This window comes from Meleagris gallopavo, chromosome 2 (assembly GCF_000146605.3).
Source record: "Meleagris gallopavo isolate NT-WF06-2002-E0010 breed Aviagen turkey brand Nicholas breeding stock chromosome 2, Turkey_5.1, whole genome shotgun sequence".
Lineage (NCBI taxonomy): Eukaryota > Metazoa > Chordata > Aves > Galliformes > Phasianidae > Meleagris > Meleagris gallopavo.
In genome coordinates, this window is record NC_015012.2 from 11062693 (window position 1) to 11076593 (window position 13901).

At 41.9% G+C, this 13901-nt stretch overlaps 1 long non-coding RNA gene across 1 annotated transcript in view; it reads left to right on the forward strand.

Moving 5' to 3' along the window:
• The window catches only part of LOC109365845, a 118131-nt gene extending 104609 nt beyond the window's left edge, over positions 1-13522 (forward strand). The window contains exon 4 of the long non-coding RNA XR_002111621.1: positions 13381-13522. This is a non-coding gene — a long non-coding RNA (uncharacterized LOC109365845). The remainder of the gene's footprint in view (positions 1-13380) is intronic.
• Positions 13523-13901: the final 379 nt, after the last annotated feature.

Here is a 13901-nt window from a genome sequence, read left to right on the forward strand (position 1 = left end):
TGCTGTGGTAGCTTGGACTGTCTATGGACATAAGGCAGACAAGGCTCACAGGTAAAGGCAGTCTTGTTTGTTAGATCAGCTCCTACAGCTGGAACAGCTTTTGGGCTACAGACCTACACAGAAAAGGCCTGTGTGCCTGAAAATGTGATTATTTTTTCCAGCTGTTCTACCTGGTCTAATTAGAATTGGTAGGGAGAGTTAGTTTTATTCTCTGGCAAACAGAAAGTAGAAGTAAATAATATACTTTAAGATGTTAGGAAATGTCTATTTGAACAGACTATCAGTTCTGGCCCACTGAGTTTCATTAGATGTTGTACCAGTGCATTTGGCTATGGCATATTAACCAGAGATACTAACCTTGATCTTGCTTCATGTCTCAGGGATCAAGGCAGCGAAGCCAGGGCTGTTGGCTGTCTGCTCGCATTGCTAGATACCCATGCCTTCATCTGAAAGGATCTGGTCTTGCTTTTACACACTGCTTCCCATTCGTCTCAATGACAAGTGTTAGTATATGGCGCTTAGTAAATGAGAACTGAGCCCATGAGGAGCACGTTAATTTCTCGTGCTTTCTTAATTTTCAGTTGTATCTATTGTCCTTCTGTTTACTGAATGGTATAGGTGAACTTGTGACTTCGCACATACCTGGTCTGAATGCAGAGCTAACTTGGATAAAAACATTCTAATCACTAATACTAGTGATTAGAAAGAAGAAACCAACTCTATAGACTTTACAGCAGATCAGTTCAGGTGTTTTTGTTAAGGATTTCGGACAACAGATCCATATTGGTAATTCCATCAAGCAAAACGCTATAGTTGATTAGTTGATGTGAGATGACAGCTTGTGAGCAGGTGTATGGGAACTGTTAAGTCACGTCCTGAGCCACTGATTGAGCACCTGGGGAAAGGACTGGTCAGCCCTGGGAGCACAGGTGAAGGCAATTCAGCTGTGTGAGCAGAAGGGGTGGAGCCTGGCTGCACCTCTCTTGGATCCCATTTAAGGGCTGACTGCCACAGGGGGAGGATCTCTCTCTTTTTACTGTGAGCCTAGAACATGGGTGAGTATTTCATTTTTGATTTTTTTCTTTCCACCGTGATAATCTTTTTAACTATAAACCTGTAAAATGCTTTTCATTGCAACGGTCCAAAGCGGTTGAGATTTTTTTTTAAAGTAAATGTGCTGTGGCTGGAAAATGTTGATACATCAAATCTGAAATGCCTTAAAGAAAGTATCAGTTTCAATCAATTTTTTGTGTGAACAGAAAACGAGGTAGGAAAGCTCAAAATCGTCAAAGCAAAGATTTGGAATATTTTTCAGTAAAAAACTTATAGCTTTCCCATCTAAAACAACATACTGTATAGAATCATACTCTCATTGTAGTAAAAATATTGGAAAATGTTATATGCCCAAATCCTAATGACGCATTACAGAAATTAAACATTTCAGTTATTCTTGATTATTTTCTAATCTTTCACAGAATTGCCAAGGTTTTTGTCAGAATTCATGATGGGATGTATTTTCAGTGCGTTAAACGTGAAGTCGGATTCTTAATGTGTTTCAATCTTTTTGTGATGTTATTTGTTTAAATCCAGAAGTGTAATGTTTCTTCAAAGCTGGCAACATCAGAAGCTTCTGACTTGTAGACTGTTTCGAGAGTGGTCCGGCAGCTGGAAAAAGCCTTTGTCCCATCCTAGTGGGGTAGGTCTCTCCATTTTAAGCCTGTAGTTCTTGCCAGGACAGTGCTTCAGAATCCGTTTCTGATGCCAGGTAGGATGAGGTGTAGATCGTTTCTCCTATGGCCAAGGAGCTACAGTTGCAAGTGGACATCATCACACCACAACCCTTTCTGCTGTGTAGACGTTAAGCCTGTGACATGTGGTTGTCATCCAAGCTGCTAGTGAACATCCTCAGTGTCCTAACCAAGAAAGATTTTTTCCCGTGGCTAATGTCATTCATGTGAGAAAGAAATATTTGAGAAACGCAGTGGTTTAAAGCACTCCACTTGGCTGACAGCTGGAAGCTGAAGCCAGTGAGAGAAAGAGGCACCAAATGGCCTCAGGAAATGCATCCCACTGCAGTGTGGAATGTGGAGAGGAGAAGAACCATTCTGTCCAGTCATCAGGATGTGGGGATACACATGAGGGCCCTGTTCTGTGCCCTTAGAACAGCAGTGTCACCTCAATGAGACACTGTTCCATACAGAGAGGAAGTGAGATACAGCTGCAAAGGCAGGCCTCCTCTCTGTTGTGCTTTATATCTAGCCAGGTAGCGTAAGTGAACCTGGTTGCTAGCAGGAACTGTTTGGGCTTTGCCTGCTGAGCCAGGCTTTCACCTGGGTAATGCACACCAAACTTAGGTTTGGGGGTTCCTCTTTGCAATGTCTTCTCCAAATCTAGATTGCCGAAAAAGGGATGGTTTTGTTCCACTGATAATCCAGTAATCAACAGCTCTTCTGAACCAAAAAAATAAAGGTTTAGTAAAGAGTTTTAGGGGTCTGATTTATTTTTTTTTTTGTTTTTTTTTGTTTCTTTGCTTGCTTTCTAATTCAAAATTTAGCTTGGATAGGTATTTAGTGGTGGTCTTAAGGAAAAATTCTCTGTTAAAGTATCTCGGGAATGTTGCTTTACTGTAATCAGTTACTCAAGTTTAATAGCTAGAAATGGTTTCAATATTACATTTTTGATTTAAGTAATAAACCCATATGTTAGTGGGATAGCATCATAAGGAGATAATTTGGTGCAGGGAACTGTTACTTTGTTTTGGAATTCGATTAAGTCATAAATAAATACTGCTTTGTCTTAGAAAATCATTCTCATCCAAACAGCCTCTTAAGACATTTTCCACCTGTTAAAGGACATGTAGTATTGGGAGTCTTTCATAACAGTGGAAACTGGCTCAAACTTTCAACGGGTTTGTAGAAAATAAACCAGCGTTGATTTACGAGTTGAACTATGACAGGGAACATGTAAGCAAATAAAAACAATGAACTGAGAAAAAAGCAAATATACTGTTGATGTGGCACCGCATGAATCATGCAGGCAAATCTGAGAGGAATAGGAGGAACGAGCTTCAGAGTGATGGATTGGGAAAGGGGATCTGATCCCTGGGTAATGAAATGTGAGGGGGTCTTGCCTTATGCTATTGACCTAGAGCTAGCCTGGAGGAAAGTGATTCCTTCTGACTATACAGTGTTAGTTAAAACAATCCCATGGGCTCAAATATCAGCTATTAAAATAAATTCAGGAGACAGAGGAAGCAATGTTTATAAGTTGGAAGTTTGAGCTGCTTTTTAAACAATTGTGGATCTACAGATTCTGAACTGGAAACATGATATGGCGGGAATAGGGCAAGAGGAAATGACAAGAGGGTAAACTGGGGGTGAGGTGGTAGGGAGCATGGAACTAGGAGGAAAAGTTGCCTTATTAGAGGTGGAGGGAAGAGGAGGCATTCCTGCAGTGCCAGGCAGAGAAGCTCTACACATTCTCATTTCACCTTTCTCCATCCCAAGAACCATCACATGAGGACACCACAAAGACTCAAGCTACTCCAAAGATAACATGAGTGCACAGCACATCTGGGTGTGTTTGGGTTTTGAACCACGATTATGAGAGTTGGTTGCTATTTTCCAACAGAATCTTTTTCTTCCAGAAATTATTTGCACTGAAGCTCAGGTATTCTATGGAAAGTGCATGTGGCTTTGTCTAGAGAGGAAAAATAAACTTTAATCAGTAATAAAAACAAGAATGTCAATGTCATAACAGAAATCTTTTGATTTAATTGCTGCAGCAGCACCAGCAAAAGAAATCTTTAACGGCAAAAATCTATTAGCTGACCACTGAGCAATTCTGGTTTTGGAACAAGCACATTTTTGTAATTGTGGCATTTCCCTTTATGATCACTTGAGTTTCTGCACTGCTCCATTTTGGAAAACTGAAACTCTAATTTGGGTAGAAGTATGACCCAAGCATATGGTGATGCTCTTGAAATGGATTCTCCTCTCTGGCATTACTCTGTTACATGATATCCAAACAAGTTGCTTTTCTGCCTTGCTTGGTATCTTCTGGCCTGGAAGCTGATTAAAGCAGGGGTTCTCTCTTCTGCTGACCAAATGCTCTTAAGCAATACTGATCTCTCTTTGGTGTAACTGCTTTGCATGTCTGCATATGTGTATGGGTACATATGTGTGTGTGCGTATTACATAAAAATACAAAAACGCAGGTAGGAAGAGTTTTGGTCTCTTCTATTGGTTCTCTAACAGGTGGATTTGATTGTTGTCCTTGGAGCATCAGAGCTTTCTCTTTCTTGATGCTAGAAGTATCTTGGGATTTTTTCCAAATGATCTCTCACTATTTAAAATGTCATCCGTGTGTGATAATGACACACAAGCAAATCCTCGTCTGTTTGCATGCACATCTCTAGCACTTGTACTTAATATTTCCACACAGTAGCTTCAGTGAGACTCTCATCATCTGCTCTGCAATTTATGAGCAGGATTCGTCCTTGGAATTTCCCTACCAGCTGGGTGAAAGACAGGCTCAGAGACCCTTGTATGAGATTCTTCCAAAAAAAAAAAAAGTGAAAGGCAATGAAATCTGAGCTCTGGCTTTCAGAGACAGCTTGACAAGTCAATTGCCCTGTTAGGAGTTGACAACAGTGACCCTGATAATAGAAATGGTCCATTTCCTGTTTTAATTTATCACCCCGTGATTCTGAGTAGCTGCTCAGTAGCACAATCTTCAGATTCTGATATAGCATCAATCCAAAATGGGATGTTTTGTGAAGGGGAAGTTTACAGTCCTACAAAAAAAAAAGACCCCAACAGTGTCCAGAGCTGAATCTGATACATGTGAAGTCTCATGTTTTAAAATTCCTTGCAAAATATTGGATGGCTGAGCTCCAAGGATGCCAGAAGGGCAGAGGGGATTTCGGAGTTTGCCTTATGCTCTCAGATTAGAAGCTTCCACTCCCTATGTAGCTTGTAAGTGCACTGCTTCTAAGAGTCCTTTGAATTAGCCCAGGCTAGCTCACTCAATGGACTGTAATGGAAGCCTGAGTTCTTAATATAGGCATTGAAATTAGATGTTTTGAGTTAGATGGGTGAATACCCCCCTGGTGCAACGCATCGAGATTTATACAGGAAGTCTGTGGCAGAGGCAAGAATTGAACCCAGCTTTCCTGTGGCCATCTTTTTATTCCCAAGCTTCCAGTTAAACTATAATCCATCTTGAACCACTTACTAGAAATAGTTCCCTAAAAATAATTGAAAGTCTAAGCGATCAGGAAGTTTACCTAAACTTTAGAGGCAGGTTAATATGAAGAGTGCTTTGGACTGACTCATTGACTTAGCTCTTCTCACAGATTGCAGAGCAATACGGGCACTCTCTGCAGGATTACCTCATTAGTCTGTTCCTGGAGGTCAGTTGTTCCTGTGAGATGCATCCTTCACCATTTCATCGGCCTGGTCTCGTGAAAATCAGGCACCAGTGTGATTTGGGCAAATGATTAAAGAGGGAAGAAGATCTCAGGTGTGAGAGGTGTACTGTGTGGAAAATACCTAAATGTTACTTATCTGAATGGCATAACAAGTTTAGATGTCATTCTTCTACATCTATAGGAGAGGTTCACAGCCCTTGCATGGCAGCTGGTGGGAGAAGCCTCCTGATAGTCAGCAGGAGAATGGTATTTCTCACCAAGCATTTGTGGATGGAGAGGAGGTTTGCGGCCTTGTGGTATCTTCTGGCAGTGCTGAGGAGGGACCAATTTCCAGACCGGCTTTTTTTGTGCTTGTTGTGCTACCCATAAGGGCTTTGTTTGCCTGGGGAAATTGGCCCATATCAAAGGTCTAATAAATCTGAGAAGTAATTTGGCTTCTCATACTTGAGTTGTTTTACTTCTGAGTGCAATACATGTGCTACTAACAGAGATTAAACTGTTTAACATGGTGATAAGGCAATATTTAGCTGACATCATTAAGTTGCTATAAATTTTTTTGTTGTTGATATTAAACTTAGCTTTGTGCAGACTGAGAGCAAATGCTGAGAGGTGTGCATTAACAGCAGAACAACCTGGTTTGTTCTGGAAGGTGCCGGAGTCACAAACATGTTGCTGTTGGTCCCAAAACCTGGTTGAAGGTATTCAGATCTCCCACGCAGCCATGGTGTGAGCCTACTGCTGCTCCTGTGACTAGCGCTGTTAGGACTTTTGAGGGTCAGGAAGCCCAGGGACCTGGTAGAAATCCTGATGGCTATCAAAGGTCTGCTGGTTGTCAAATAGGTGGAAGTCAGGGCTATGCCGTTGTTGTGTGCTGTGTGGCTTCAGCACGTGGTTCCTGCTGTGGCCCACTGATGGGAATGCAGAGGGAGATTTGCAGCACTGGCTTCAGGCAAAGAACATTGCAGTAACCTGTGTTCTTGGCAAGTATCCATGAGTCTTGGTGGTCTTCTGTGTTTGCCTCCATATAGCAAACAATGTTGTTATAAGTGTATTTTATTTAGATGTTATTCACCTACATAGATACATGCTTGTGTGCACACATGTGAGTACAACATATTAAGAGTATTGAATGCAAAATATATGAAAGAATTTAAATTCCAGTGAGGACACTGATTTCATTGCATTGAATGTTTTTTTTTTAATCTGGAAGGGAATTGCAGATATCAGATACATGGGAGGAAATGATCACTTGTGCATCATCCAGAAGCTGTCCTTTTTAACAGGAAGATTCATAAATCAACTCTGTTGATCTAAGTATATGAAGCCAAATATTGCCTAAAAGCTGTTGGAAAAACAGCAAAGGGGCTTTTTTTTTTTCCACCCTAATGTACATGAAATCTGCATGGGAATGTTCACATTAGACAAATGCCTGCTATCTTTACAAGGAGAGCTAAATCCCTGCTGGGGACTTCATATACCAGTAAACCTATAGATAGAGATAAGGTCTCACCAAAGTGTGATGCAGAGCCTGTTTCTTACATATAGAAATCAAAGTGGCCTTATGTTCAGGGGTGCTATATGTTGCCTTCCAAGGCAAATTGTGAGCGTAGAGCATGAAAGTGGGGGTTTTGTACTGTATTAAGTAATGCACAATGAATCCAACCCCAATAAAATAAAAGCCTCACTCAGTAGCATGGGACATCTGCCAACCAGGAAACCTCTGAATTTGGATAAAAATAATGCCATTCAACAGTGTCTGTCTGGCTGTGGTCCTCTGTAGAGTAAATCTCTTGCTACCACCTCCAGAAAGCAGAGAGATGTTAATATATGCCTATTGCCTAGTTTTCCCTACCACTCTATGGTGCCACACCTGCAGGGCAGGATCGCAATCCGTAAATATCCAAAAGACAACAAAAGTATTACCACTGGGATGTATGTAGATATGTTCATAAAGGAGCAGGCAGCTGACAGCATCTGTGTTTCTAATCAAAGGCTTCTTGGAGAGTATCCCCTGTACCTGGCAAATGACTGCACAGCTCAAGTGTGTGGGCAGCCTGCAGGAAAATCTGTGTGAGAGAAAGATGGGGATGTGGGCTCAGCGGAAGAACAAAATGGGTAAAAAAAAAAAAAAAAAGGCAATGAGGGCACTGATGTGAACTCAGACTATGGGAGCACTCCAGAGACAACATCCTCTTTCTAATCTTGGGCTTCCTAAGGAGATATATGTATATGTCTGTGGGAATGCACATGCATAGGTACATGCACAAAACCACACATGCATAAAAAAGAAAATAAAGCAACCACAGTACTTACTAGCCCTTCAGCTAAGAGCTGCACACAGCTCTGTCCTAAGGCTTAAACCTGCCGATGATAAATGCGCTGTTATTTTGGCTGCAGATTTTTATTTCTGGGGATATCAATTGAATTCTTATTATGAAAGCAGAAAATTGGAGTTACATCTGGCGACTGACGCATGTGACAGTATCACTGCGAGGAATTCCAGTTTCCTGAAGCTTTTCAATTAACTTGGTGCACTTTTCCTCAGGTGCTGCACGCTGGGTTTTTCAGTGTGTGCCTGCTTCCAAGTTGTAAATCAACGAGGAGGTTATTGTACTTTCGTAGGAGCACTTGTGCCAGTAAAATGAAACAGCAAATAATAAACCCCAAGGAGATTTATATAGCCTGACTTGATGAAACGATTACTTTCTCATTCCTAGGCTCTCTCAGAGAGGTGGGTTAAAAATAACTGAAAATTTACAAGAGACTAAAGCCAAATCTGAAAAGTACAACCTCAGCAACTTATTGCGCTTGGCCTAGCGAGTGCCAGATTTACTATTTGCAATTTCTTCAACTTGTTCAGTCATTTTTATTATTTTTTATTTTTTTTTTTCAACTGCCCCCTCCCCAAGTTGATGACAAGCTTTGGCAAAACCATCTGTGCAAATAAAGCAGGGGAAAGAACGGAGGAACTTGGCAAAGAGCCCCGGGTGTCTGCTATGGCAAAAATGTATGATAAAAGCATCTTTTCCCTCAATAGCCCAAAGTCTCCAGGGGTCACTTCTCATGTGCTAGATGAAGAGCCTGTGAGGGTTATGGCTGCTGAGGACCGCAGCTGGGTACCGCTGTCTTCCCAGTGTGAGTAAAGTTTCAGGTACAGCTGAGAAACATCCATGGCACTTTCTGGGGTGAACTAGGAGCCTGAACCTAGACCTAGATAGAGTGGTAACACCAACCCCAGGACTGCAGTCCCTGTTCACAGCACTCTTACTGCTTGTGCACAGCGGCTTTTCTTCTTGCTGCACAGTGCTGGGAGCAGGGATAGCCCTACTCCCATCTCAGGGAACCTCAGGGTCTCTGCAGAGCACTCCCAGTGCTGCGGTCAGAGCTTGACCAGAAGCATGGAGCAGTGGCTGGTTCAGCAGCTGAGCCTGAGCCACGGAGCCCTGCTGCAGCAAGGACTTGACATGATCAGAATGTGTAAGGCCTTACTGGTGGGGCACTTGTGCCCTAATAACGGGAGTGAACAGCAATCAGCCAACAGATGGCAAGGTATCAGCAAAGTACTTGTAATCAATGTGCCTAGGCCCAGGGCAGGGCAGAGAGGGGTGAATAGTGATTTGGGCGCAATGGGAGCACTGACTGCATTGCTCTGAAGGACACGTGTTGTTTTTATCCCTACCTGATACTTTGGCTTGATAAATGCTCTGCTGACAGCATCAGGATTAAGCTGACAGCACTTTCCATTCAAGCCACGTGGGGAGTTCCCAGGTTCAGCTAGAGCTGGGGCACTTGGGGTCAGAAAACAACATGGTGGCCGTATCCTTCTGTCACTGCTGGTGATGTCAAAGCACTGATGAAATGCAGAATTCCCCTTGTATTTTGTTCTGCTAGTTCTCATGAACAAATCTAGCACAAGCTCTTGCACAACAAAGATAACTTCATGTTCTGATGCTCCTGTGTTTGAGCTTCTTGGGTGCCTGAGAACAAGTCTTTCGTCTTCGTGAGTCACTCCTGACTCACTGCTGTACACACAAGGGTCCCACACACCTGGGGAACAAGCAGAGGCGGTTGCCCCTGCACAACCCCTCCAAGGCCACCTCACTCTCTGCCTGCTATGGAGACTTCCTGTGTTGAATGGTGACACGCTCCAATGCTGTGCTTCGGGGAACAGCCCCTTAAACAGTGGGTTTTTTTCCTCCTCTTCATCTTCTCCTGAATCATGGGCAGGTGAACAATGTGTTCCAGGTTGGTGTGTGAATCCACCTTCGTGTGCTCCTGATCCTGGCAGGACTGCGGCAGCTAGCCAGGACAGCAGCACCTCCTCATCAAAAAGTGCTGGTGAAAAAAGCTTTCATCCACATTTTTCTGTATCACTGTTATCAAGTTCATTGAAAAGAGAGGTGGTAAATGTAGGGGTTGGTTTGTTTTTCCATCACAAAGATAATTTTGTCATAAATCAGGATGATCAAAAGAACATAAAGGTGAAACATAAAGATTTTAGTTCTTCCAATCAAAAGCTCTTCTATTCCTTCAATGCAGACAGCTCTATAGGCATGTTTGTTTTTTAGAAAATCCTTGTTGTTATTTACTGATAGCAGTGTCAAGGCATTGCTTTCAGCTGGCCCTGTGACTTCCCCCAGGCCTGAGGGTGTTCTCCAGCAGTCACCAGCCCACATCTATCAGTGCTGCAGATCTTCAGCTTGAAGATGGTGGCTAAGATAAATAACGATATGCACTTTAATGGGCCAATTACTCTCTGAAGGTTTGCATGTGATTCTTATTTTCTACATTATATAAAAGCTAAGGGTGGGATTTTCAAAACCACCCTGTGCTGGCCTAATTCCGCTCCCACTGAAGTCAATGGGGTTTACTTACCCTTGACTGTAATAGAAGCAGAGTTAAACCAGCGCTGAGTGCTTATGAAAACCACATCCTAAATATGCTCCCAGACCTTACCCATATTTTTGCTTTCATGGCACGAAATTTGTTTTCATCATATTACATGTGCTGGAATGCTGAGTCTAAGGGAAGCTACTAGGGATTGAGTTCGATATTAAATGTGTCTGGGCTTGGCTTTGTGGGACACAGCTAACGTGTTCCTGTAAGCGTAACGCAGAGGCTCATCACACAAATAACACCAGCAGTGTCAGGAGAAGTCATTGCTGCTCAGGCCCTGACTTGTTCCCAAATACTCAGGGCTTAGGGAAGACACAGGAGGAAGTACCTCATCATCCAGGCATATACATCAGGCAAGGACTAGGCTCTTCCACCAGCCTTGTATGTACCCATGTCCTTGCTCCTGGAGGCAGCTGGGAGGAGGAGAGTCTGCTGGAAGCATTTCAGAGTGAACTATACCCAAAATGGTTCTGCTCATGGAAGTCAGTGTTCCCCAGTCATCCCCTTAATGTCACTATAGCACATCACCCATCAGCCTGACTGGCAGAATTCTGGATTTTGTGCTCAAATATGAGAGTTGTTCCAAAAGTAATGCATCCCATTTTATGATGTTGTCCCACGATGTCAGAGGCAGGTGTTGGTGGTATGGCAGGAGAGTTTGAACCTTCCCACCAGTATCCTATCACGTTTTGTTGCTGTGTGACAGATGGCAGCAGAGGGGCAGACTGGCACAATAGCATTTCACATGAAAGCACATATAGAGAAGAGGGAGGGAATTGAATTCCTCCATGTGGAAAAAAATGTGCCCACTGACATTGCTGAATGCTTATGGAGACCAAACAGTGGATGTCACACAGTGAGGCGGTGGGTGGTGCGTTTCAGCAGTGGTGACAATGGGCCACCTCTGCTTGTGCAGATTGTTACAAGTGCAGCATGCAAACCCTTGTTCATCACTGGTGAAAATGCATAGCTAATGGTGATAACTATGTTCAGAAATAGTGTTGTGTAGCTGAGAAGTTTCTCTGTCAAATACTGCTTCTGCACTCTTTTATTTGTTGTAGTTTCCATGGAAATAAATAGAGGCATTACTTTTGGGATGACTCTTGTAAAACAGGAAGTAACCTTGGGGCAGACGAGGTGGCTTTGCCAGGGGATTTCCTGTACTCAGCAGCAGACAGTTTGTGATGGGTACTATCCCAGAAATCTGTCATTTCAGGATTTTGTCAGGAACCTGATAGAGGCTGCAATAGCTCCACCAGTGGAAAGTCAGTGGAGGGAAGAGCTCCACCCCAACCTTCATACCCAGAAGTGAAACCAATTGGAAAGAGCTGCAATTTCTTTCAGTGGGGCCAAGAGAATCATTTTGTGTTCTCTGCTGGACTGAGCTTGGCTCATAGCTGATTGTTGTTGTCAATCCAAATCTCCCAAAAGGCCCTTGTATTTTCTTAGTAATAAATGTCCCACAAATGTTCTGAATTTCTGCACTCATTAGGGCTTAGGGAGGTGATTTGTCAGGACGAAAAACGTCTTCTACAATAAAGCAGCAGCTGTATGCAAAGGGTGAGGAGACATTTGTTGCCATGAGTTGAGTCTCCTGTCAGCAACCAGGCCTCTCACCAGTCCTAGTAAATGTTTTATTGATTTAATATTAAATTAACTGCCCAGGCATAAGGAGTGCATTATTTTTAATGACATTCTGATATTAAGGACTGCAGTTTGCTAGAATGCACCTGTAAAATTAGTATCCCCTAGTATTCTGCAGGAGCCATAAAACGTAATGCTCTTTGTGTGCAGCAGTCTAAAGCTTGACATGGGTAATGTTACATGGCATTCACTTGCAGCCTCTGATAGCTGCACCAATATCTGCTAGGAAAGGAAGAGGATTGAAGTCATCTTGGAAGGCTTATTCCAAATTCATCTCTACTTTGCTGTGAAAGGAATAAACAGAGCATATGATGATATGATCCTAATTTCAGAGCACTTCATCTAACCAGGCATGGTAACACACGGCTATATCTACACAGGCAGTATCTGCTTGTAACAGCAAGGCACCTTCTGTAGGAGGTCAGTGTTGGAGTCAGTGATTTTTCTGGTGTTTTATTTTCTTTGTTAATGAAAGAAAGGAAAAAAAATACAATAAAAAACATTAATTGAGCCCCACATGGACCATTCTGGAATGTGGCTTTCTTTTAGTGAAAGAGAAGGAAGTATAAGAATAAAAACATTTCCTAGTTTCAGAATACATGCTTACTTTTTTTTTTTTAACTTGGGCTATGAAATAGGCAGAAGAAAATTTTTACTTATCTGGAATTGTTTTGGTTTATTTTTTAACAAAACAAAAGAAGTTCAAATAACATCACCCAGCTGTAGTGCATTCCATACTTCTGTAAATTGGACCATAAAGAATCACAGAGCGCACAGGTCATCTCCCTCTGGGTATGGCATAGCAGCCGCCACTGCCTCCCTCCCACAGCCTATGCTTATTCCTACAGCAGTCCATTTTGCTTGAGGAAACACACTGTGGATGTATCTATGAATTAGCTTTATCTCTTTGAGTCCACAGTAATTCTAGGAAAGTCACTGGCATTCAAGAGAGCTGAAGATCATGGCTGTTCGGGGACGTTTTTGGTATGGGTTTTGCTATGCAGCAGAGAAGTTACTTTGGATTTTTGCTAAGCACTTCAGCCTGTTTCTACATGGTAATCTCTTGTTTTTATCTAGTTCTGCTATTCAAGGACAAAGACAGAATTTTTCTTAAGCCAATAACGTGCACCTTGCTGTTCTACAATTACCATTGGTTTCACTTAAAACTACCAGGTTTGCTGTTTTGCTATGGCAACCTTTTTCTTCTTTTTCTTTTCGTTAAAGTGCGTACCTAGTAAATGTTGCATTTGGTTTTATTAAGGTTGTAAAAATGCCACATTTGAGTTGTTTATATTTTTAACTCTCTCAGAAATGGTTAATTATAAAGCCAAATCTTCTTAAATGACATTCAGATGAGGATTCTAGGAAATCCCAAGATTTCTGAAGACTATTTCATTTTGATTTCGCAGTGATGAATCACAAAGCTGAAACAACAATAAATACAGGACAGACCAGCAAAAATAAAACCATCATCTCAATACCTGTAAGTACTCAGTTATAAAAATAATAACATTAAATTAGATGTTCATAATGTTATGGAGTGAGATAGGGTGAAAATTTTGTATTTTTTGTCATTAAATTAAAGAGAGAAGAACTAAGGGAGTTCTCATGTAATTAAGTTATTGAATTAATTTTAAGCAGCAACTACAGGTAGCGCAGCAGTCTCAGCAGGTGGGTCATGGTTAAAATGGACACATCTGATACAGTGTCTCTCCCAACTGCTTCCTTACAAAATCTCTCTGTAAATCTTGTTTGTAAAGACACTGATGTTCTCTCTTCTGCTTGAAAATCATGTTTTATTACTCCTAAGGGAAATGTTGACAAGAAGTGGTTGTTTTTGTTGTGGTTTTCCACAGAAAATGCAGGTTTCCTTAAAAAAGAAAGAAAAAGAAAGAAAATTTCACTGAACTTACTACTTCCTTTTTTTACA